At 36.2% G+C, this 26,544-nt stretch overlaps 1 protein-coding gene and 1 long non-coding RNA gene across 33 annotated transcripts in view; one reads left to right on the plus strand and one right to left on the minus strand.

The window, feature by feature from the left end:
- DTNA (dystrobrevin alpha) overlaps nt 1-26,544 on the minus strand; it is a 380,851-nt gene that overhangs the window by 214,724 nt on the left and 139,583 nt on the right. The gene's annotated exons all lie outside the window — the stretch shown is intronic.
- The window catches only part of LOC116528194, a 24,554-nt gene continuing 12,242 nt past the window's right edge, over nt 14,233-26,544 (plus strand). The window contains exon 1 of the long non-coding RNA XR_004258917.1: nt 14,233-14,365. This is a non-coding gene — a long non-coding RNA (uncharacterized LOC116528194). The remainder of the gene's footprint in view (nt 14,366-26,544) is intronic.

Raw genomic sequence — 26,544 nt, forward strand, 5'->3', positions numbered from 1 at the left:
TACATACTTCAGCTGGAAGGCTTACACTAAGTTTTATGTGTAAAATTGAGTATAGTGTGAATGATTAATGTATCCATTAGCCAGAGCAGTATCAAGTACTGCTAATTTGATCCCTGTTTTAAGTATTTAATAGTATCTTAGCTCTTATTAATTAATGGAAAGCATATCATATTCTTTGTTTAGATGCTTCACTTGGGGAAAGAGTTTTGAGGGTAGAGAATGGAATACATTTTGCAAATAAACAGAATTTCAAATAGGTCAGTAATACAGAACTAATAAATGATACTGAGAAAGTTAAAAAATAAATATCATAATCGTTGTTGACAAAATAGCCAAACTCTGAAAAACATTTGAAAAGATAAATTTTGAGCCAAATATGAGTGGGCAATGGTCAGTGACACAGCTCTGTCTCCTGATAACATGTGCCCAAAGTAGTCAGGCTACAGCTTAGTTTTATACATTTTAGGAAGACATAAGACATTAATCAATACATGTAAGATGTACATTGGTTGGGTCAGGAAAAATGGGACAACTCAAAGCAGGGGTGGGGAGCTTCAAAGTCATAGGTAGATTCAAAGAATTTCTAACTGGCAATTGGTTGGAAGTGTTAAGTTATTGTTTAAAGACCTGTAATGAACATTAGGGAATGTCCGGGCTAAGATAAGGGGTTTTGGAGACCAAGGTTCTTATTGTGCGGATGAAGCCTCCAATCGTGGACTTGGAGAGATTAGATTGTAAATGTTTCTTATCAGACTTAAAAAGGTGCCATACTTAGTTGACTCTCTTCTGGATCAGAAAAAAGACTTACAAAGGGAAGAGGATTCTCTACAGAATGCAGATTTTCCCCACAAGTGATAGTTTTGCAGGGCTATTTCAAAATGTGTCAAGGAAATATATTTCAGAGTAAAATACTTTGATATCTTTCAGGGCCTGCTGTCTGTCAGGTGATGCTATACTAGATAAGGCTGGAATTTGGTGACCTATTGCTACAAAAAGTTTTAAGATCTCTGTTTGAATGTGAATACTGGTCAGTTGTGCCTGAATTCCAAAGGGAGGAAAATATAAGGAGGCATGTCTGACCCCCCCCACTTCCTCTTATGACCTGAACTAGTTTTTCAGATTAACTTTGGAATACCCTTGGCTGAGAGGAGGGGTCCATTCAGATGGTTGGGGTCTTAGAATTTTATTTTCAGTTTAGACAGCTTTGCTTCATTTGGATGCCCATGCTGTCTTAGAACACTGTACCCAAGTATTATATGCCTGTAGCTCAAATGCCAACTTGCAAGCATGGTTCCCTCTGTTGTATACTCATTTCTTTGCCTTCTGCCTCCCTTGATACACTCAGATAATTTAAAGAACTGAAATACAATTGCTTTTAGAAGCTCAATACTTCATTATACTTTTGTTTGAAAACAGTTTTTGAGTTGAGAGTATGTCAGCAAAAGCAACCAAAAGAATGTGGATGTTGTTACAAGGTCAGCTTTTCAGCAGCTGTAGGCAGCCAATACTGGCATTCTGTCAAACAGTCACCACTGGCAGCGGGGCCATTCATGGGCAATGAGTCAGCAGCTCTGACAGCACTAAATACGGTCACCAGTTAATATGCAAGATAACAGGCTCACATGTTACTTCAGGAAATACTGAAGAGTATTTCCTGGTGAGAGGAAATATTTTATTTTTCAGGTTTATTTAGAAGAAGGTCAGGATAGGTTGTTAAAACCCAGATGTTAAATGAGTGTGTGTATGAGTTAGAATCTAGCATGAAATATTTATATGTATGGATTTCTTCTGTAAAGGGAAACATGTTCAAACTGAGAGCTAAGATATCAGAAGCTAGGCATTTAAAATGAGATGTTGTTGTACAAAGAAGTGCCTGTCTTACAAATGGGCTGTCCAATCCAGTAGTCATTAGCTACATGTGGCTACTGAGCAGCTGAAATGTGGTTAGCCCAAATCAAGATGAGCTGGAAGTGTAAAATCTATACTGGATTTCAAGTATACAGAACAACAACAACAACAAAAAAAAAACAAGAAAAAACCTCATTAATAACTTTGTATATTAGTTACATGCTGAAATGATATTTTTGATATATTGGACTAAGTAAGATATATTGTTTAGATTAATTTCACCTGTTTCTTTTTTACTTTTTTAATGTGGCTACTAGAAAATTTACAATTACATACGTGGCTTGCATTCTGTTTCTTTTGGATAGTACTATTTTAAAGGAAGATATTTGATATCATCTCCTTCCAGTCATAACACACACACGTGCACACACACACGTGTACAGTAAATGGATAGGAAGGCAGTGGGTGTTTTAAAAATGCAGGCTACAAAATTCCACTTAAGATGCTGATTTGAAGATCCCAGTTCTCTAAGCTATAAAGAATGGTGCAACATAGTGCATAGCACTGAAAGATATTCTACCCTGAAATGTCATTAGGCCTTAGCTCTGGGTCCAGGGGAGAAAAAGTGTTAGTCATATTTATTTAATTCTGGCCATTTTATTAGGAAAGAAAGGACACTGTCAAAGATGCTGAAAAATGCCACTCTCATAGAAGAACAAAATGAGCTCTGTAGAAATAAATTAGTATTGTTCTCTGGACTTTTCTGTTCTGTACTTGTATGCTCTTAAGAATGCTTTGGTGGTGGTGATCAAGACAGTATTATAACATATTAGGCAACAAATTTGACTTAATAAGGATTTTTATAAAGGCCAGGTGCAGTTTCTCACACTTGTAATCCCAGCACTTTGGTAGACCAAGGCAGGTGGATTACTTGAGCTCATGAGTTTGAGACCAGCCTGGGCAACATGGCACAACCCCATCTTTACAAAAAATACAAAAGGGTAACCGGATATGGTGGTACATGCCTGTGGTCCCAGCTGCTCGGGAGGCTGAGGCACGAGAATCACTTGGAACCAGGAGGTGGAGGTTGCAGTGAGCCGAGATCATGCCACTGCACTCCAGCTTGGGTGATGGAGCCAGACCTTGTCTCAAAAAGCAAACAAAGAAACAAAAGGATTTTGATAAAAGGAAAATTTGGATACTAATTGGGCTGTTTAATCAACTACTGAAAGATTGTAATTTCTAGATTTGCCTGTGTTTTGTGCTTTGAGTCTGATTTGTCACTGCTAGCAAATTATCCCACTAAATTCTGGCTAGTGTTGAGGGATTCCTAGCAGCCTTTCTCCTGTACCCTGTTGCATGCTCTTTCATTTTTAGTTTCAGTGCTTGAATCAGTTGTATCAGTCAGCTTCTTGCTTCTTCTTCTTAGCCAATGTCTACTTTGAAGACTTTAGAGTTTTGAAGTCAAATAGATGCCAATTTGAGACTCTGAAGTCAGCCAATTCTCCTGAGATTTCTCATTCATCCATTTTAACTATTGACTTTAATTTTTATGTGCAGAGCTGGAAAGCAAGCAGCTGAGTAGAGGTTTCACTAAGAGAGGCCAAGCCTTCCTGAATGATTGTCCAAATGTGTATTCTGGTAATACAAAGATGGCAGTGTGTGTGTTTCCTGAACTAGTTGGAAGAAAGCGTAAAATTATTCAGATTCTTTTTCATTCAGAGCTAGGCAGTGTCTCCCCCCATTCTCAAATACATAACCTAATTTTGTCCCTCGAATTCAGAAACTGGAATTTGGACAGACTTCTATTGGAGAATGGCTCACGGTGTCCCCCTAAAATCTCTTCTATCTTCTAAATGGAGAGAAATGTATGAAAAATTTAGTGTATCCATTTAAATTTATAAAAATATTTTAAAGAAAAATTATCTGGTTGATATTCTAATGTTTTTAAAATATATTTTTGTTTTCTCACTAAAAAAGACATTGTGTTACGATGCAAACATTTACCTGATAAATAAAAATAGTTTACTTTTATCACTCCAAGTTAATTATTTTTTAGCTCTTTCAGTTTGGACAATTAAAGCAAATTGACTGATTTATAACACATTGTGCTTTTTGAAAGTTTTTTTTAAAAACTTAAATTATTGACAAGTGTTTCTAAACAATACCAAAAATGTGCCATATTTGGGAAATATACAAAAGCAAAAAAAGTTAAAGCAAGATATGATAAGCTTAAGTATCTTCAGAATAACAATCTTACATTATCTGATTCCAATGGTGGGGGTTAAAATGATTTTGATTAAGACTTTACAAATATGGCTTATGCCTGTGGTCCTAGCACTTTGGGAGTCTGAGGCGGGTGGATTGTGTGAGCTCAAGATTTCGAGACCATCCTGGGCAACATGGTGAAACTTTGTCTCTACTAACCACATAAAAAATTAGGCATATGCCCTGGTGTGCACCTGTAGTCCCAGCTATTCAGAAGGCTGAGGCATGAGAATCACCTGAGCCTGAGAGGTGGAGGTTGCAGTGAGCTGAGATCGTGCCACTGCACTTCATCCTGTGTGACAGAACAAGACTCTGTCTCAATTAAAAAAAAAAAAGACTATGCAAATATGAAAAGATTATGTAAATAGACTACTGGACTGTTAACTCCATTTCACTAGGTTTTTAGATAACTGCATTTACTGTGTTTTAAAAGCATTTTAACATCTAACAATTATAATTTTCTCTTCTCTTTGTTTCAGTTTTTATAACCAAGAAATTTTAAATAAGGAATCCTGTAAATAAATATTCTGAAAGTTTATGTGTTGTTAATGAAACTCGTTTGAAGAAACCTAACAAAGAAAAACCACACCATTGAAGCTTGTGACATCTGTGAAATGTGGGTTGGGAAACCTGACAGGGCTAGGAGGACTTTAGTATGAGAGTAAAAAGCATTTTGGGACTGCTCCCTGACCTGGAAGTTCAGAAGGGAAGGGGTTAATGGTGATTGCCAGCTCATTTCAAGTCTTTTTAGCACCCTGTTCCCCTAAGGAGAAGAAAAAAATGACACAATTGTCAGAAATTTATGGTAAAAAGAACTCTTCTATTCTCTTAATTTCTAGCAAGACAATGTGCAGAAAATAAAATCCAAACTGTATAGCCAGGCTTCACTGACTTAACCAAGATAAATCACTTTCTTGAGTGGCTTACTTCACCCCTGCCGGGATTGACACCTGTGCATAGTGTTTAGCAACACTAAAATTAGAAATAAAATTCATAACTGATGCATGTCTAATTAAAGAGATAAAAGCAATGTAGAACTATAACTTTATAAAAGGGCCCTATAAATTGCTTAAATTTGATAATAATATAAACCATCTTGTAATGCAAACCACAGAATTACTGCCAAGAACGTAAAATATATTCACATAATTTGATTCTTTCATCTGCAGCAAGAGATGCAGCTGACAGTAAAATATTATTCAGTGTGTGCACATGTGTGTAAACGTGTTTATGCATGTGAAACCTCCCCTTTGTGCTCATTTAAAAGGATAGAATGTGAAAGTTGACAAATTGGAGAACAGGTAAAATGAAGAATTAATTTCTTTTTCTTTCTTTCTTTCTTTCTTTTTCTTTTCTTTCTTTTTTTTTTTTTTTTTTTTTTTTTTTGAGATGGAGCTTTACTCTTGTTGCCCAAGCTGGAGTGCAATGGTGTGATGTTGGCTCACCACAACCTCTGCCTCCTGGGTTCAAGTGATTCTCCTGCCTCAGCCTCCTGAGTAGCTGGGATTACAGTCATGCACAACCACACCTGGCTAATTTTGAATTTTCAGTAGAGACGGGGTTTCTCTATGTTGGTCAGGCTGGTCTCAAACTCCCAACCTCGGGTGCTCCTCCTGCCTTGGCCTCCCAAAGTGCTGGGATTACAGGTATGAGCCACCACGTCTGGCCAACTTAATTTCTTTGTATATATGAACAATTAACTTTTTCCTCAAGGTTTGTCTATTCCATAGCAGGGTTATGAATCTCCTGGAAGGACTGGTTCATTCACATTCCAACAAAATAAGGGTTTTATTGTGCTCAAATACAGTGAGTTCTTTAGTGGAAACAATACTTGGGCAATCTAACTGCCAGGAATATTACTGTCTTACTAATTATTAGTAGTAAACCTAAGTACTTACAGAAAAGAGGACACAATTTAACATGAGAAGTTACCCTTTGGATTTTTTCTGTGATAAAAAGTGAAAACACGTGAGTAAATTGAAAGATACAAGGGTAAAATACACAATAATCTGCTTATCTATCTCGGAACTTTTCCTTTTCATTTAATAATAGCTAATACAAGTGAATGTAATACTCAGAAATACCTGCTTAGTCATGTCTTTAGCCACTGTTTCCTTTAGCAGATAAAGTTAAGCAAGTAGGATTCTTAGCATCTTTGAGCAGAGAAGTGGAGGTGGGAGGTGAGGGAGGAGGCCCTGGTGGGCTAGAATAGTCTGAGTTATGTCTGGGTGATGCTAATCTTCCCCTTACTCTAAAGTATCACCAATTATGCAAGAGAGAAGGAGGTCGTGAATATGCCCAATAACTGACTCAGAGAAGGGCTTGAGTAGGTAGGCAGAGTATGGAAAGGTCACCTCTTGAACCTAGCAGTTTATTTACCTGTCTACTTAGACTGGGGTTTTCTTTTTGGTCTGATTTAATACTAGAATATCACATATTTCCTGCATATTATGGAATTCTTAAAAACCAGTTAGTAAAAGAATTCTTTAATATTATGATCCCTATTTAAAAAATTAGGTCAGGCACAGTGGCTTATTCCTGTAATCTCAACACTTTGGAAGGCTGAGGCAGGTGGATCACCTGAGGTCAGGTGTTCAGGATCAGCTTTGCCAACATAGAGAAACCCTGTCTCTACTAAAAATACAAAGATTAGCCAGTTGTGGTGGCACATGCCTGTAATCCCAGCTACTTGGGAGGCTGAGGCAGGAGAATCGCTTGAACCCAGGGGGTGGAGGTTGCAGTGAGCCAAGATCATGCCACTGCGTTCCATTCTAGACATCAGAGCAAACTCTGTCTCAAAAAAAAAAATTCTTTACAGCTTTCACAGTCCACTTTCTAAATACGTACAAAGTGGAACATAGATTATTCCACATGGAAGATAAGATATAAAATCTGTATTTGGATTCAGAGGTATGTTTTTAGAATGTACCCATAAGAGGTACGTCTTCAGAATGCCCCCAAGAGATTAACTTTCACAATTAAGCTTTGTTGCAGTTAGCATTAAAGGTACTCCCTGAATTCTGAGTACACACTAGCAAGTACAGCATAGTGAACAAGAGCATGGATTTACAACTGTTACTTATTTTCTCTAAAAGTGTTTCCTCATCTTTAATATAAGGGTAATAATAGAGCTTACTTAATCTTGAGTTTTGATTTAGATAATGAATGTATTGTACTTAGCACATGACTGCGACTCAGTAATTGGTAACTGCTCTAGGATTATTAACTAAGGTAAGGCATGGGGAAGTAACTACATTGAAATGGAATCATGGGGACATTTCTAATGTGCTGTTTCCAAGGTGAAAATCTTCCTGCCATTTTGCAAAAGCTCTAACTTATCCGCTATTTGAAAATGTCACTAATCCAGTGGGAAGATAGTTGGCCAATGACAGAGAAAAAATTGAGTAAGGTGACCAAGTAAATTACTGAGATCACCCAAGCCCTATCAATAAATCCACAGTTCCTTGGGGAGTCATCCCTGTCCCAAGGCTTCCTCTCATAAGAACACTCTGAATGTTGGCTTTAGTAAATTATCTGAAATGGATGACAAGAAAAACTCATCAAAACCTTTTGGGTAGATACAAGGAGGCTGAAGTGCGGCAATGTATCTGAAGACATACACTGTATTGTGAGTCTCCAATTCAAAGCTGTTTGATATTCTAGCATGGATTCCTCAGTGGTATTTTTTATTTTTATTATTTATTTATTTATTTTGAGATGGAATCTAATTCTGTCATGCAGGCTGGAGTGCAGTGGCACAATCTTGTTTCACTGCAATCTATCTCTGCCTCCTGTGTTCAAGTGATTCTCATGCCTCAGACTTCAAGTAGCTGAGACCACAGGTGTGTGCCACCACACCACCACACCTGGCTCATTTTTGTATTTTTGGTAGAGACAGGGTTTTACCATGTTGATCAGGTGGGTCTCAAACTCCTGAACTCAAGTGATCCACCCACCTCAGCCTCCCAAAGTGCTGAAATTATAGGTGTGAGCCACTGCACCTGGCCCTCGGTGGTATTTAAAAAAAAATCTTAAGTGTTTTTTTTCTTGTTCTTTCTTTCAAATAAAGAATACATTGCGAAATTAAGCCTTAACTATAGTATTCACTGTAGAGAAAAGCAGAATTCAATTCTAGTATTCACTATGAATCACAGAACCTGCTAGAAGTTAGATTGGTGTGCCTAGGAAATGTGGAAGCAATCAATAAAAATGTTAGCTATAAATCCAGGTAGAGGACTATAAACTGAAATACTAAAGGTGAGGCTGAATTCTATTTTTAGCAATCAACAGGTAAAAGCCTATTCATTTTTACCTTTTTTTGATTTCCCATGATTATGAAAATAAAAAGTATGAGTAAATACATAGTACAGAGCTGATAGCATTTAATTTGTTAAATGAATGAAACAAACAAGATCAGAGATGAGTCTTAGCAATGCTGATCTGACTCAATCATATCCCATATTATTGAATTTTCCTCATTCAATGGATTTAAAAAGTAAAAGTGGCTAGCATATAGAGTATGGCCATTAACATATTATAAAATCAAAATTAAATAGTAATGACTAACAGTCAAGCTAACACACACTTATTGAGTGTTTACCATGTCAAGCACCATGCTAGTACTTCCCAAGTATTATCTTATTTTATCCTCATAGTAATCTTATTAGGAAGGTATTGCTAATAAGCAAATGATATCCTAAGTGCAATTATACATTAACAAAATCTGACCATTGTGTCTACACCTTAAATACTACTTGTAATTCTAGTTGTTACAGCTCACAAGATATATATGAAGTAACTAAGGAGAATAGGATGTAGCTGTATAAAGACAGGACACAAAATTATGGGGCATTCTGTTTGCAAAAAGAAGATATAAAGTCTAGAAAGCTTTGAATGGTCTGGAAATCATGACAATGGGCTTATCCACAGGAAATCTATTGTTATTTCAAGAGGTATTCGTAAGGCCCACAAAAGGATGTACTACAAATATTAGTAGGATTGGTTTGAAAATGGAAAATAATTTTTAAACATTCAAATGATTCATGGGTAGTGGAACTGTAATAAATTACTAATGTACATGAACAATTAGAGGTAAATTCTCAATCTGACAGTAAAAAGAACAACTATATTCTGTACTAGCACATGTCCTGGTACTATTGTAATAGAAAAAGTATGGTTTTAGCAGGACCAATGGTCTGATTCAATGCATTAATTTTATGTGATTTACTAATAACACGACAGAACATCACATTGCAGCAGTTTTGCTTTTTGGGTCTAGTAGAGTGTCTCTCTCTAAGCTCAATAAATGTTCATTGAATGCTAAGAGAGTGCCCAAAGGTGCCACAGGCTAAGAAACTGAATTTTCATTCTATTTTGAGGTAGAGATATTGGCTTGAAATTCAAAAGATGATTAAGAGTGTCTAAAAAGGAAAGGATCTAATTACCACACTTACTATAAAAAGATTGTGTCTCAAAAGGAGAAGTAGGAACAAAGCAGGTGTTTACAAGTAGAAAAAAACACACAAACATGCACATGCGTACACACTCACACACTCACACATGTCTTTCACTATTTACAGCTGATTCATGTATCTGGAACTTCAGCCTTGAAATAAAATGAAGAGTTCCTCTGACTCATGGTCTTTATGCTTGTTGTTCTTATTTAGTGTTTTGGCAGTAAATTCAGATGCTTGGAAGGTCATCTTTTTGTCTTCCAACACTTGGCTTTCAGGAAGTGAGGATTTTCATCTTCTGTGCCAGGTGCCAGAAACCAGTGTAATCAGAGATCTGCTTGGCTGATCTGTGCAACAGGGAAACTTGAAACAAATATAAGTCTTTTGACTCTCAAGTTCTCCTGTGTAAAGGACTTTATCCAAGACTTCAGTTCTCTTTTTTGGTAGGTTGTAAACTACCACTTTTGGAATAAGTGAAGTATGTAAATATCTGCCAGGAATTATCATTCACAGCTTGGAATTTGAAGGCAAATACATGTCATTTTTATATTATTATCCTACATCCACATACAAGCTGAAGTCAGAGCAATAAAGTGAATTTACAATTTCCTATGCTTTGGATCACGTATAGCATAATCTTGAAGTGAGGTGGCTATGTGACAGGAAAAAGTAATGGAAAATAAAAGAAATATTTTAAAATATTTTTGAAAAAAAATTGAAACAGAATGTAGGTGAAAATTAATCTGGAGTAGATATCAAAAAGAAAGTGAAGGATATCCCAATAGACATTAAATAAAAAAAGGTTATAAACATTAATGTGTTTGGCAGAAACAACCACAATTTTTTTCTATAAAAATCATAGTTCCTTCATGTTTTTTCCTCTAGAATGCAAATAAGCCACGAAATAATTTAATCCAATGACTTGTAGCTCAAAATAGTGCCTTTTGGATGAAAATTATTTAAATAAACTATTTAAAATTGCAACAACATTTAACACATGTAAATGCTATTGCCAGAAGAGTCACAGGAATGAAGCTTCATCTTGAGGATGAGGGAGGGATCCTACCGGGAAGTATTTCACCGATTGTGGGTATAACGTCCCCGCAGGAAATCCACCAGGCCCTCATGGCATTCTTACTTGTTCAATAGCAGCCATTTTGCAAATATATCAATCCCAAGATCATAACCTTCTTTTGTGCACATCATCTTAAAAGCTTACTTGTAAACATTGCAATAGCTCTCTCAGTACCTCTGGGAAATCACTATAATGTCCATTTTCAAGATGATAAATACAGACAGAGATAAATATGTAACCCAAGAACGAATGGGGAGAGAGAGGAGAGCGGAATGGAATATAGGGATATCAAATTTCCAGTATTCTGTACACAGTGTTCTTATCTCCAAAAAATTCTAACGAAGACCTAAATCATTAGAATGGGCTATCAAAGAACAGAACACTGGCTTCAAATAACACTACTAGAATATTTGAATTACTTGCTAAAGCATTAAATTGAAAAATGGAGAACCAACAGTACCACATTAGAAAAATATTAAAGGTTGTCCAAAATTTACTTTTTAACAAAAATATATTTTAAAGGTAAGATATGTGGACATTTAAAATTACATTTGCAAACACACATGCACACACAATATTCTTCACTATGATTATGCAATTTACCTAATCTCTTTATTGAAGACAAAGGGAAACAGAAATACAATATAACTTGGAGCAAGTTTTGAAGAATAGCCTAAGTTTAAATACTTGCTATTTGTCTGATTTTTGAAAAATCTTGAGAGTTGGAACAAAGGTTCTAAAAGAATCTGAAGAAGGCAAAACTCTCTTGAAAGGTCTACTTTTAGTGGTAGCACAGTCATTTTAATGGCATCTCAAAAGAGAACAATAATGACAAATAGAGCCAGAGGACTTTATTGCTGTATATGCTCAGCTACTCCAATTTCCCTTTATCTACAAAATGTATTTCAAATCCCTCTATCTGCTCTGCTTCCACCTTGTTTTAAATCACTGCACTTGTTTAGGTATCCTATTTGGATGATTTCCAATAGCCTCCTAGCTAGTCAAATTAACTGCTTCTACTCCTACCCCACCTCAACTCACTCATCACAGAAAGCCAGAATGATCTTTTAAAACTAAAATATAATCACATCACTCCCTTTTCTTCCTTATACTTTTCACTGTGACTGCGGAAAGACCAAAAGGCTAGACATACCATATAAACCATGCCTGATATAGCCCTTGCCTATTTTTCTAGCCTCATTTCTGCCATTTACCACTCAGCCCCTCTAGGGTCTTGAAAGTCTGGCCTTTTTCCAACTCCTTACATGTATTAATCGCTTCCCAACTCAGATCCTTTGAACATGCTGTTTCCTCTTCCTGAAAAATTTTGTCTACCACACAACTTTCTTTTGCTAACTCCTAGTCATCCCTTATGTTTTAATGTCAATATTATTTCCTCAGAAAGACCTTCCCTGATTGCCAAACTAATTTAAATACCCTATTGCTTTCTTTCACAGCACCTATTTCCCCCCTCATATATTTTCATTCATGCATGCATAGAGGTAGGCATGGATGAATTCCACAACTGTTGCTGAGCACCTGCTGTGTACCAAGCACTGTTGTAATGCCAGAGAGGCATGATCCAAGCTCTCTTGGAGCCTACATTAGCTAACAGTTGTAAAGATATACTTATTTGTGTGTTGATTTGATGTCTTTTCCTTAAGACATCAAATTTTTGATGACATTAAAAATGTCAGCTTTATGATACAAAATCATAAAAAAGGCAGAGGTCAGAATTTGCTAAATTTTCCACAATTCCTTAATGACAGAGCTAGCCCTAGAAGCCAGTCCAAGCCAGTGCTTTCCTCGTTTTAGGACCACACTGGCTGTTCTCCTACATGCAGTTCTACTACATTTCCCAGACTCCTTTGCAGCAAAATCATGTGATTAAATTGTAGCCAATGGGATGTGAGCACAGGTGATTTAAGTTACTTCTAGACCTGCTCCTGTAAAGCTGCCTGTGTGCCGTTGTACGTCATTCTTCCCCCTAGTGGTGGCTAGAATCTGAGGACTCTGTGGTCCAAGGGTTTGGCAGAGCTTTGCATGAAATAGGCCTTGTTCTCTGAATCATAACATAGGGGGAAAGACACCTGCTGGTCAGGACCACCCATCCTGGACTGGTAGGTGAGACATTTCAGGATTTATTTGTCATACCATCTAACTTTTATGATACATGTGGCTTTTCTAATAACATTAAGATTTAGGGATCTTAGCCAAAGTGGCTACCAGTGTGTTATTCTCATTTTGAATCCTGACAGCTAAAGAGGGACCATTGGACAGTTACCCTTGTACTCACATTCACTCAAATGAAAATCGTGGGTCTATCTCACTTCCTCTCAGAAGTCTGTGAACCTCTTAAGAATAATAAAACTAGAAACTTGCAGTGGCTCACGCCTGTAATTTTAGCACTTTGGGAGGCCGAGGAGGGAGAATCACGAGGTCAACAGATCAAGACCATCCTGGCCAACATGGTGAAACCCTGTCTCTATCAAAAATACAAAAATTAGCTGGGTATAGTGGAGAGCGCCTATAGTCTCAGCTACTCAGAAGGCTGAGGCAGGAGAATTGCTTGAACCTGGGAGGCAGAAGTTGCAGTGAGCAGAGATAGCACCATGTACTCCAGCCCGGCGACAGAGCAAGAATCTGTCTCCAACAAAAATAAATAATAAAACTAGTAGCTTCAAATGGAGATTTGTGAAGAACAATAAATCACTTGAATATGTAGTTTGTGCTTAAAAAATTTGTAGCACTATTTTTGATAGTTCCTAAGTCAAATTGCTTCTAAAATAATCTGTAATGTACAGTTCATTTGAGGCACTGACTTGTGGCAAATCAAGTAGCTAAAAGTTAAAGATGAAGATTATTACCCTGGTAAATTCATATCATTTACTTAATGGTTCAAAGTGACTTTCAGACGTTAAATATAATCAGTACTGGATGTAAATTATGCCTTTTTTCACAATAAAATGTAAAATATAACACATATAGTTTCTTATTGTTTATATGAGCTGTATCTTCCTAATTTTAAAACTAACAAGTTAAAATGCTTACATCTAGAAAATAAATTTATTTGTAATTCTTAGCATGAATTATTTTGTTTATTATAAACAAAAGACAGGAATTTAAGTATTGTGTCCAGTTTTTCACTGTGATTTTCATCATCTAATTAGAGATGGTGTATTGTCATTTGTTTATTCTGAAGTAACTGACAAAATGACCTTTTAAAATATTGATTTAAAGGGTATAGGTTACTGAAAAGGCAGGAAGCACAATCAGACATTTCTTAAAATACTGAACCATAAAAAGAATACCAGCTAAGATAATCACATCCCATGTAGTTAGAAGAATAAATAGGAGGGGGTCAGGATGTATGTCTTTACCTCTGTTTCTTGATTTCTAGATTAGATCAGGAGACTAAGTGATGGAGATATACCAAGACAAAAACATTAGTAAACGAGACCCAATTTTTCCAAAAAATGGTTATAAAACTAGAAAATGGGTTAAAGAGTGGAAAATGATATAAGCCAGCTTCTAATGTCAAGACAACTAAGAAGGCATCTGACTTTTTTTTCTTCTCTTACAGATTTCTAGAAAAGACATTGCAGGAAATTGAAGAGACTCCCTATTTACTTCAATAATATTCATTGGGTATGCTTGTTCAAAGTCCTGATCAAGGAACCCCTCTCCATTTCTGGTGTTGATACAACTCTTCCAACCACCTGTGAGTCTACACACCATCTGTGTTACCAGATTCCTTCTTGAGATTTATTCTCTACCCTCCATATGGATTTATACATATCTGTAGGTTTTTCTATGAATTGGGCTATCTAGAATGGAAAGGAATACTACTAAAATTAATATTTCTTCAACAAAGCCTACATTTTCCTCCTTTTAGTTAACAGTAATTCTCTGTTACCTCCCCACATTACAGGGTGGGATGAATAACATTCTCAGCTATTGCCAACTTCATGAACAGGCTCAAAAAACCATACAGAAATCTTATTGGTAATAAATAACACTGCCCTAGTGGGTACATGCAGGGTTCACTATAAGTGTTTAATACTGAGGATGATGAGCACTTTTCAAATCACACTATTTATTTAACCAAGTCCTCCACCTAGCATAAAAATTGCTAAAGGTCTTCCAGAATCAGAATAGACAGTCTGGAGCCTGACTTTGTGAAAATCCTTATTCCTAAGATGATGACTCCTACACTATGTTGAACAGCTATGGAGTAAAAACATAACCTTGAGAAACTTAGGAAAATATTGAGTTTTCTTCCAGTGTAAAAGTGACCATTATGATCATTATTAAAGATCCAGTTTCTCATAACCTTACAAGTGTGCACAAAGGACTCCTCAAGGGCAACAACTGAAAGCATGAATTTACTATTTTGAAAATATATTCAAATACTTAGCATACATTAAAAATTTTCTCAAGTACAGGGAACATTAGAAAGAATGTGATGAGCTGTTTAGAATATTATGTCGTCTTTTTATATTTATTGTAATAATGGATTCATTGTGCAAAGGTCTCCACATTCTGGCAGCCTGCAGCAATAGCAGGAAACACTAATGCCAGATACATTTTGTATCCTTATTAGGCTGAAGAAAAAAGACTGGTTGAAATGAACTAAAAAATATGTTTTTCTTTTGCTCAAAATTTTTTTAACCCTCAGTGATGTTATTTTCAGATTATAAAGTGAGGTGCCAAATTGTGTATTTCTCAGATATTCTTGATGATTAAAAATACACAAATCAACAGTGACTAACCCAAGCTTCTAACTAAAAAATAGACTTAGAGATGTTTAAGTGACTACAAGTCCTTGGAGAGCCTTTGGCTCCCTAGTAAGATTTAAATGTTTTAATGTCTGTCATCCCAGAAAGCCTTTCAAAATAATGAGTGTGTTTAAACTGGAATCTTTTACAAGTTATTTTATTAGTTGCTATGCAATTTTATTCTCTATGTACCTCAACTAATAAATATAAAGATTACAAGTAGTCATAAATAATTAACATGAACAAAAACGTCTGCTTGATGATAATACAGTCGACCCCTACATGCTCCATGAATCATTCAGCTTTGTGGCTTTTTGGCTATCTCCTTTATTTCTGTAGTTTCACTCTCTCTATATATATTTCCACTACTTACTAAGAATTCCACTAGGGGGTGAATAGGACAATAAAAAGATATAAGTGGGCCACAATCTGGTAAGGGAAGCTTGAAACTACTTACTCAACAGGGATTTAGCTTATTTTTTTATTTAAAATATCAGTATTATTCCCATTTTCTATTATCCCTTATAATCACATTGGCCATGATAAGAGTGGTAGATAATTTAGAGAAAACAACATAATATGCAGCTAAAGAAAAATGTAATATTTGATGAATTATACAATTTTGTTCTAGCTGGGTAGATCTGGGTTATATTATATGGCAGGAGCTTATAATTTTATAGGTATAAAAGATGATTCTTAATGACGTATGGATATTTAATAAATCATGTAATTAAGGAATATACAATCTGATTGCTAATTACATAATGATAATTATATTAAGATTTCATGTTGGCATCTATTCCCAAAATGTGGAGCAGAAAACATAATCCCAGCTTTTAAATAAGACAGTTTCTATCATATAATCTAAAATATGTTTAAGGTTAAAATTGGGATACTGGTCAGATGCTTCTGACCAACAGCCTACACAAGGAAACTGGATCTCGGGATTTTGTTGCCAACATTTCTGGTTTGCCCAATGAATATATTCTCAAAACACCTGCAGAGAATAATAAAGAATAAATGGATTTCCTTATAGACTTGAAACATGTGGAAATGAAGGTAAAATCAGAAACAAGATAATTTGCACATTGCTTATGGGTCTTTTGTCATATTGTGTTTAAGCCCAGGAACTGGGGAAAGGCTGCTGTCATAATTTAAGAGCGATTCTTGAAGATTCTTATTACAAACTAAGAATGTGCTAATGCAAACCACATACTTTTAATGAGTGTTAATTTTGAAAATTAAAACTAACATCATGCATTCTTTTATTCAGATTTCAAAATATTTGGGTGTGTGTTTTACCACCATGAATAACAACCTATGGGCTCTAATTATAATTAGAAGTAGCAATGGTTAACACAGGAGAGGCCCTGAGGAACCAAGTGCCATGACACATCTTGCCACCCTTAGGTACATAGTCACTCTACCACTAAAGACTGGCCATGTCACCAGAATGTTACCGGAAATAGTTGTCAAATTCCTTTGTTGTCAGTTATACCTAATGCTCAGAGATGTTTTGCAATAGCCTGCTGCTAAGTTATGGAATGCTAGTTACTTGCGTGAATTCCAGGTTAGTATTCAACAAGCTTGGGACAGGGCAGTGCTGACGTGACATTTCTGGGAGGGTTTGAAGTTCTGTAACCAGAGGGATTTAACACTGGAGCCAAGGCAGCGTGATTCCCTAAGAAAGCCAGTCTGAAGTAAAATGGAATGTGAAAGCTGTTCTCCTCTTGATAGAGGAAGGCCAAGTTCCCTCTACCAAGGTAGCAGGATTGGGTTGTAAGATAACATTCAAGAGTCTTAAGTGGTAAAGAAAAGTGCTCTTCCTCAAATCACTGGCCTCCTTCTAAAGTCCAGATAACCCCAACAAGAAGGGTGGGAGTTTCTCAGACACATCCAGCTTCCAGTTCTGCAACCTTTAAGGGGGGACTCCAGTGCAGCTCCCAAGTGTCTTAATTCCTGTCTTTCTGATGCCACATTCAATTTGGCTGTAGGATGCCCTAGAGCATTCCCAGAATGCCTCAGAGGCTCCTCACAGACTCTCTCCTCCTTTGGAAAGAATGTGGTGAGACTTCATTAGAAAGCTTCTGCCTACTATAACAGTACCTCATATCCAGTGGATAACCAATACATATTATTTGAAAGGCAGCTATAAAGTTGTTAAACAAGAGTTCTGAATAGAGTACAATCCTTATATAATAATGGTGCTGGGAAGAATATTAATGCCTATTTGATGGGTTATGGTTTGCCATAACTTTGTTCTGTGTGGCTGTTTTTCAGGGATTACTTTTAAACTCTTGGCATACATGAAAGTCAGCACACATGTAACTTAATTTAGGAAGCTCAACTCTCTGGCATACAATGCTTTCTGTCCTTGCTCTCTATCTCTTTCCACCACTCAACTCCAAGCTGAAGTCCTTATATGAACTTATTTACATTAAAATAAATAAGGGCAGCTGGTCAAAACATAGTGCCCAATAGCAAAGAAAAAAATACAGAATTCCCCTGCTCTGTTTATGCCTGAAACATAATGTTTGGTTATCTGGGCCACATTTTGAGAAGCAATGATATTTGATAGGAGGGAGAGGGTTGAGTCCAGGGATTGGGGGAATTCCTCCAGAAAAGAATCTCATACTATAAGTGAATAAATTGCTTAAATGAGTTATTGATATTGTTCTACCTGTAGGAAAGAAGGTTCAAGAAAAGCATGATTGTTGTCAAATATTTAAAGGGCTGTCATAGAAAGAGAGAGCAGGCCTGATCGGCCAGGTTCCAGAGGGGGATGGTTTAGCCTGGGTAAACTGAAGAAGTCTGCAATATTCAGTTATCTGAAACATCTGAGGCTGCTATGGTCAGTGACCAGTTCCCAGTGCTGAAGAGGAGAATTTTCCAGTATTAAATTAAATCAATCTTATTTTTCACTTATAACAGAGTACTTAGAAATTATTCATTAAATGCTAATTACCACATTATTAATAGTTATAATTATTTTTAGGCATGGAATTTGATAAGTGACTAATAAGTTCCTGTAGGCCTTTGAGATTCTGTAATTCATTAGACAGTTAAAGACTTATCTGGCTTACCCTTATGCTCACGTATTATCTACTTTGTGTTCTAGAAATCTTCTAGATAAGATTTTTATTTTAATATTTATTTTTACTAGTAGCAACATTTATTATAAAATAGCACATCAATTATTTGATTATTAATAAAATGTGTACCCCAGGTTTATAGATATGTAAATTGATGGTGTCTAGTAAAATTCAAATGCCTTCCAAAAATAAAAGCAAAAAACAAATAAACCAAACAACATCTGCCACTGCCAATAAGTCCTTTATATGCAATGAAAAGTAGCTAGAAGTCCATAAGAAAAAAATAAACCTTTAAGGATAAACTTTTAAACTTTAATATGAAAATAGAGACTAGCCAGTTCTGGAGTAGGCTAGGTCAAGGCTGGAAGGAATATAAACTTCAAATTGGTTTTTAAAGATGAAGCAAAAAATTTAGCTGGACTTAGGTTCAAATCATGGGAGACACTCTGGGCAGTTGGTCAAAGAATAGTGCCCAATAGCAAGAAGTCTAAAAAGACTCATAGGACTATCAAGAGGTGGGTTTCTGTACCTAGCACGTGGTCTGAATTATATTCACATTCCATAAATGTCTATAGGATGAATGAACAAATAAGTGAAAGAATGAATGTTTGTGATTGGCAGGGGAGGTCCTTGCCATGGGCATTAGGTATTCTTGGTGAGAATGCAGCCCCTGTAAGAATAGAGATAGAGGGTAGAAAGGACAACAAGGGTCAGCTATTGGACCTGGAGCATCAATACAGAATAAAGCCAGAAGGCCAATTGTCTACAGACCAATGAGAGAGAATTGTTAATCTACAGATGCCTGTCTTTCTGCCTGAGAGCACTGGGGGAAAGGAGACAGAACTCAGTAGAGGGACAGACAGGCAGGGAGTCAGTCACACCATCCCACAGCTGCTGCTGGGAGAGGTAATGAAATGACCTGCAAGGTACAAATAGAAGCTGCTGACAAAATGGTGATGATCATATGAAAATATAAAAAGCATTATTATCTCTGATTGTCCAACAGTAGGTTAATAGTCATTTCTGGCAAAGTTTGAAACTCAGATCAGGAGAAATTTTCATCAAAGTCTTTTACTGGAACTTTTAAGTGCAATCTTTTATACCTTAAAAGATATATTTTTAAAAATAATCTTTGAACTGTTATCCTAATCTCATCTAAGTAAATCACAGGGAAATGTGTCCAAATAAAAACAGAACAGAATGAAGCCAGATGATGTTGCAACTTCTGCTGTTGTTATCTGCCAGGCTGGCAGCTGACCTTGCAGTCCCTCTTAATTTCTAAATAGAGAGAAGCACTGAGACTTCATGGGAGCAGAATGGGAATAAGGAAGAAAGAAGAAGAAATTTAAAAAAACACCACCACCAATTCTGAGTTTAACTTGTATTTCTTTTGAGTCCTGGAGTAGGTCAGAAAAAGCTGTGTTTATAGCTTGAACATGAATTATGAAGTTCAATCGAAGTAGGCCCATAAAACCTTTTGCTGAAGGGGTTTTTGCAGTACTATGCAACTTATCAATTGAGAGAAGTTTAGTTTGAGCAGTGCCTTGGGGTATGAAGAAGGCTTGGGGGTGAAGTATCTGACTATCGAACTTAAATAGGCCCCTCCCTCATGCTGTATCAATATTACCTGCAATTCTGTTATTTATCTTTGTCTCTTTTTTTTTTTTTTTTTTTTTTTTTTTAGCACATTCATATGGAAGCTTCATGAAAGCAGGGCTCATTCAAGAGGGTCTCAACCAGGAGCAATTTTGCTGTTTCTCTCCAGAGGACATTTGGCAATGTCTGGAGACAGTTTTGGTTGTCACAACTAGGGAGGGGGGTGATGCTACTGGCATCTTGTGGGTAGAGGACAGGGATGCTGCTAAGCATGCCACAAAGCACAGGACAGCTCTCCACAACAAAGGATGATTTGCCTGAAAAGTTAATGTGAACAGGCTGACAATCTCTAGTCTAGGGTGTATCACTAGTACCTAAAACAATGTCTGGGGCCAGATGCGGTGGCTTACACCTGTAATCCCAACACTTCAGGAGGCAGAGGCGGGTAGATCACCTGACCGGCCTCACCAATGTGATGAAACACTGTCTCTAGTAAAAATACAAAATTAGCTGACATGGTGGCACATGCCGGTAATCCCAGCTACTCGGGATGCTGAGGCTGGGGAATCACTTGAACCTGGGAGGCGGAGGTTGCAGTGAGCCTAGATCGTGCCATTGCTCTCCAGCCTGGGCAACAAGAGTAAAACTCTGCCTCAAAAAAAACAAAAACAAAAACAAAAACCCACAACCAAAAAAACCAAAAAACGAAACAAACAAAAAACAATGCATGGAAAACAGAAGGTGATAAAAAAATACTGATTTAAAATGTGAATGTATGCCAGGATAATTGCTGGAACCTATTATTTTGAATAGTGAAATATTGCTTTCATTGTGGGCAAGAGTACCATATTTTTCTCTATTCATGAATTAAGCCATCAGAAATGCTTATGAATTAAGGTGATGGTAGCATGTTCCCATATAGAATATAGAAATGAGGAACTAAGATATCCTCTGAGAATTAATCTGTAAATCAACACATAAAGAAATAAACTAGAGTTTGCAAAGTCCCCTTGGGAAGATAAAGAATGATGCCTAGGAAGGTCATCCTTGAGTGTCAGTGTAGGGTACCAACCAGAAACATGGTTGCTGGAGTTAGACTGCCTAGATGTCTCTCTCATCTCTGTTCTTTTCCAGGCAGGTAAATTAATTAAACATTGTATCTCATTTGTCTTCTTCTATAATACAGAAATAATTATAGCTCTTGTCACAGGATTGCTGTGAGGAGTGAAGGAAATAATGGATTTAAAAAATTTATTATATATAATGCCTAGTGCACAGTGAGCACTCAGTAAATATCAACCATATTAACAAGACTGAACAATAACTCTACTTAGGGTATTTGCATACCTAAGAGAATAAAATGTTCATGAGAATTGCGGGGGGAGTCAGCAACAGAGGCACAGAAAAAGCAAGCTTCAGAAAGGGGATTAATACTTGCTCTCCCAACTTATGCCAGGCATTTTATTATGTGTTCTGTATCCATTATTTCATTTAATTTCTAGGAATATTCTTTAGTGAAAGGAGGCTAAGTAGTAAGCAAAGGTCAGACAATGATAAGAAGTGGTACTGAGATGCCTGGGATCCATCTGACGATGGACAAGCCTCACTCTTTCCAATGTGAAGAGGAGATGCCCAGGCAAAAACGACAATAATGAGTTCACATGAAAAAGATCGTAATGACAAATTTACCTTTGCTATGGAAATATATGCTTAGCTCAATGCTGTCAAATATTTGAGTGACCCAGTTAATTGATCTTACTCTGATTTAATCTTATTAAGCAACTCCCTGGTTCTATTTCCCTTTCTATGGAGAGTATCCTTGTAACACTTAACATTTATCACTACAAAATTTAATAAACTGCTTTGCAGTTTCATAAGCTGGGATAATACAAACCTACCTCTGAGAAAGAACTGTGTCTGTCTAGCCTCAAATCCACAGGTCCAGGTCCTGTTCTGTGACGTTCAGAGGAAATGCTGCTAGATGCTAGACTGTGGTGGTGGGGGTGAGGGTGCTTTGTGGAGTGGGGACTAAAAGCTAAGCAAATTTTTAGACTAATAGTATCTGAGAGCCAAATGGAATGGGGTTTTAATTAGCTAACTTGCCATATTTACACATGTAAGGAATTCACTCATTTTTATATATTCTCCTTTTGGGTACTTTCCCATCCAATTCTGGGGAAGACATAGATATATTTTTTCCTATAATTTTCTCAGTTGGGCAGCATGTTTTAGACAGTAACAGTGGCTTTACACTTCTGAAGGATGTGATAAGAACTGTGAAGAGGGCAATGAACTGCATTTAATTAAATTCTGGTTGCGAAAAGTAAACAGCAGCGTATGCCACTGATAGCAACAGACTGGCCCTGAAACAAATTATTGGGGGGCTGAAGATGTACCTAGTTTCTTTGCTTTTGGCACAACCTTAGGACATAATTCCATCCATTTCCTTTATTTTGGAATAATTAGGAGCAAATATCAGCAATTAAGCAAGCAAGGTATTATATAAGTATGGCATTTATTTATTTAGAAACTCAGCCGTTTTGGAGGGTATTAAGCAACGGGTAGGTGCCAACTATTTTCATCTCTCTTCTCTGGGCTCCTTTCAAAAGAAATGCCCTGGAAGTTCCAGTCAATGACAAAGTCTCCTGGTAAGTATTCAGCAAGTATCAGTGTCTCCTACAGAATTTCAAAACTGCCAGCAAACAGATTACTAAATTCATTTTAACCAACACCGATTATCTGAATTTTATTCTGAATATTCTTATGGCAGAGTCATGATTTTGGATTCTGGAACTCAATGACTTAAAAGCTGTAGGTGAGACGGGAGATGCTTTAAAATAAGACAAAACAAGACAAACTTAGAAAGAAGCATTCTGTATGGTTCTGTTTCTCACAATGTGGGCCATGGGCAGCTGGGAGTCCCTGAGACTCTTTCAGGGTATCCATAAAATGAATACTCTCTTTATCATAACGCTAACATCTTACCAGCTTTATTCACTGTGCTACTATTTGCACTGATGGTGCAAGAACAACGATGTGAAAACTTTCAGCACCTCCACAAGAATTGAGAGAGTTATTCAGACTTCACTAGTAATTTTTAACTACAGTTTTTTTTTAAAGTTTACTTCAGGCTGTCCTTGATGAAACATTTAAACTTATTAATTTTCAGCCTGGCATTGTAGGATTAACGGCTCATGCCTGTTAATCCAAGAACTTTGGGAGGCCGAAGCAGGCGGATCACTTGAGGTCAGGAGTTCAAGACCAGCCTGGTCAACATGGTGAAACCATGTCTCCACTGAAAATACAAAAATTAACTGAGCATGGTGGTGGGCGCCTGTAGTCCCAGCTATACAGAGGCTGAGGTAGGAGAAATCCTTGAATCCCGGAGGGGAGGCTGCACTGAGTTGAGATCATGACATTGCACTCTAGCCTGGGTGACATGAGTGAGACTTTGTCTCAAAAAAAATTAATTTCCTTAAATATCACTCTCAAATATTTGTCTTTTTTAACATTTTGTGTGATGAAATGGAAAGTATACATAAAGACTTGCTGCACATCAAAGAGTACATGTGTGCACACACATGTAAAACATCTGTGCAACTGATTGTCAGCTGGGCTAGACACCTTTTGTGGAACATCATTTTAAGTGAAAGAAGACTGACAGACAAACTATAGTTATTCAACCTTGGATATTTCACAGGCTTTTTTATTTTTTTTTTGAAAAAATTGAAAATAATTTGAAAGAATTGAGCTATCACTTCAAGTAAAACAAATTACAGTATTTGTTGCCAGTGATAAGATTGGAGCTTTCTAGCAAAAATCAGAAATTTGGAAAACTTGCCTTTGTCTCCATGAGTGTGACAGATTCCCAGTACCTAAAAGACTTTTGATTGAGATAAATGATAGATGAGATCAATGGTTATGTTAACAAAGTGGTGTTTTTGTTATTGTTAAGTAAAATAGGTCAATATTTGGAAGACCTACATAAGTTTTGTAAACCAATATTCTCCAAATGATCAATGCAGGATGTTATAAAATCATACGTAGGTTAAAAATATATATGAAGTGTGAGACAGATAATGGATTTTAATGTAATAAATTATGCAAAGTTCATTAATATGGTTTAAGATTCTATACTGCAACTCGCCTTTAAGAAATAATCCTGTGTTGAATATAAGCTAGTACAGCTATTATGGAAAACAGTGTGGAGGTTCCTATTAAATATAGAACTGCCATATGATCCAGCAATCCCAGTACTAAGCATATATTAAAAGGAAATAAAATCTGTAGGTCAAAGAAATATCTACATTCCCATACTAATTGCAGCATTATTTAAAATAGTTAAAATATGGAATTAACCTAAGTGTATATCCATAAATGAAAGAATAAAAATGTGTCATATATACACAATAGAATACTATTCAGCCTTTAAAAAGAAGAAAATCCTATCATTTGCAACAACATGGATGAACCTGTGGGACATTATATTAAATGAAATAAGCCAGGCACAGAAAGACAAATACCACATGATCTCCCTTAAATGTAGAATCTAAAAAAGTTGAATTCATAGAAATTGAGAACAGAATGGTGGTTATCAGGGGTTAGGATGAGGAGTTGGGGCATATTGGTTGAAGGATACATTTCAGTTAGAAAGGAGGAATAAATCATAATGCTAACATGTTACTAGATTTATTCACTATGTTACCATTTAATGGTGAGTGAAGCTTTCAGTACAACACAGTGATTATAGTTAATAACAATGTATTGTATTCTTGAAAATTGCTAAGAGAATATACTGTAAGTGTTCTCACTACAAAAAAAGGATTGAGGTAGTGTATATGTTAATTAGCTCAATTTAGCCATTCCACAATGCATATACATTTCAAAATCATATTTTGTACATGGTATACAGTTTATATTTGTTAATCAAACTTTTTTTAAAAGACACAATCACTTTTTGAGTTTATGTGCTATATAAAAGAATATCCACAATTTTCTGAAAAGGCTATGAAAATACTCTTGCCTTTTCTAACTACATATATGTGTGAGACTGGATTTTCTACATATACTTCAACAAAAACAACATATTGCAACAGATCAAATGCAGAAGCAATTGTGAGAATTCAACTGTTCTTTATTAAGCCAGACGTTAAAATGATTTGCAAAAATGTTAAACATGCTGTCTTTCTTACTAAATTTTTGTTTATAAATTATGGTTTATTTTTAATAAAGTGTCATGGTAATATGTAAATGGTTTGTTATTTTTGACTTAATTCATAAGTAAACAAATTTTAAATTTCTTAATTTTAATTTCTAATTTGGACAATATCAACAGGTGTAACCCATACAAACAAAGTCCTTTGAATAATTTTTACAAGCATGAAGGCCTCGGAGACTAAAAAGTTTGAGAATAGCTAATGCACAAAAATGCAATTTGGGCAAAGGAGTAAATGCTCTAGAGCAAATGTGATGAAAACTGCAACCACAATGAGGGACAGACAAACATCTCTGAAGGTTTTATCTTCCAAATCTCAACCTCAAATCTAAAAATCTGACTTAAAATATACCAAATAGAAATGTACTATGTTTTCTTTCCTTTTTTTGGTTAGGGGCTTGAGGAAGCACATCTGTTTTCTCCTGTAATACTATTAACTACCATCTATTGGATATCTACTATGTGCTGCAAAATGGACCACAGATTTTCAGTATTATCTCATTAATCCATTATATTGATATTATTCCTACTTAAGGCCACAGAAACAAATTTTGATGATACCCAAACAATTGGTTGAAGTTTTAAGAAAGGTATGCTCTGTTTTCTCACTTATTCTCTTTTTCCTTAGGCTGGAAACTCAGGAGACTGTTCACTACCCTATGGTTCTTCAGGTGTGCATGTCCTTGGGCTGCCCCAATTCTTCGCAATTAATGGTGGGTGGTCAGACAGGGAAATAGATGTGGTGCGCACGCGCGCACGCACGTGTGTGTGTTCCACAACACATACAGCTAGTGCTTGACTTACGACCACGATTGGTTCTGACAGACTGGTCATAACACGATTTGGTTGTAAGTTGAGTAGGCTATATGTACAGTACTGTGAAATGATGTTATAAAAATCTTTAAGTCATATTTTATCATAATTTTCTTTCATTATTGTTATATATCATAATTTTCTTTGTTCATTTTATGCCATTTGTATCATCTCTACACCATTTTGTTTCTTATTTTTACATTTGTCAGGTTTAAGTAAAACACTGCATTACCAGTACAACTGGTTTAATATTTGCAAAACATACAAAATTACAAAATACAGGTGCATATAAAAATACAAAATACAGGTGTAAAAAATACCATAGGAAACATTTTCCCAATTGCAAAGCATATCAAAATATATAAACATGTACGAAACATTTTATTGGCCACTGGTGCTTGGCTGC

This window comes from Sapajus apella, unplaced genomic scaffold (assembly GCF_009761245.1).
Source record: "Sapajus apella isolate SASKATOON/1434 unplaced genomic scaffold, GSC_monkey_1.0 scaffold57, whole genome shotgun sequence".
Classification (NCBI taxonomy): Eukaryota; Metazoa; Chordata; class Mammalia; order Primates; family Cebidae; genus Sapajus; species Sapajus apella.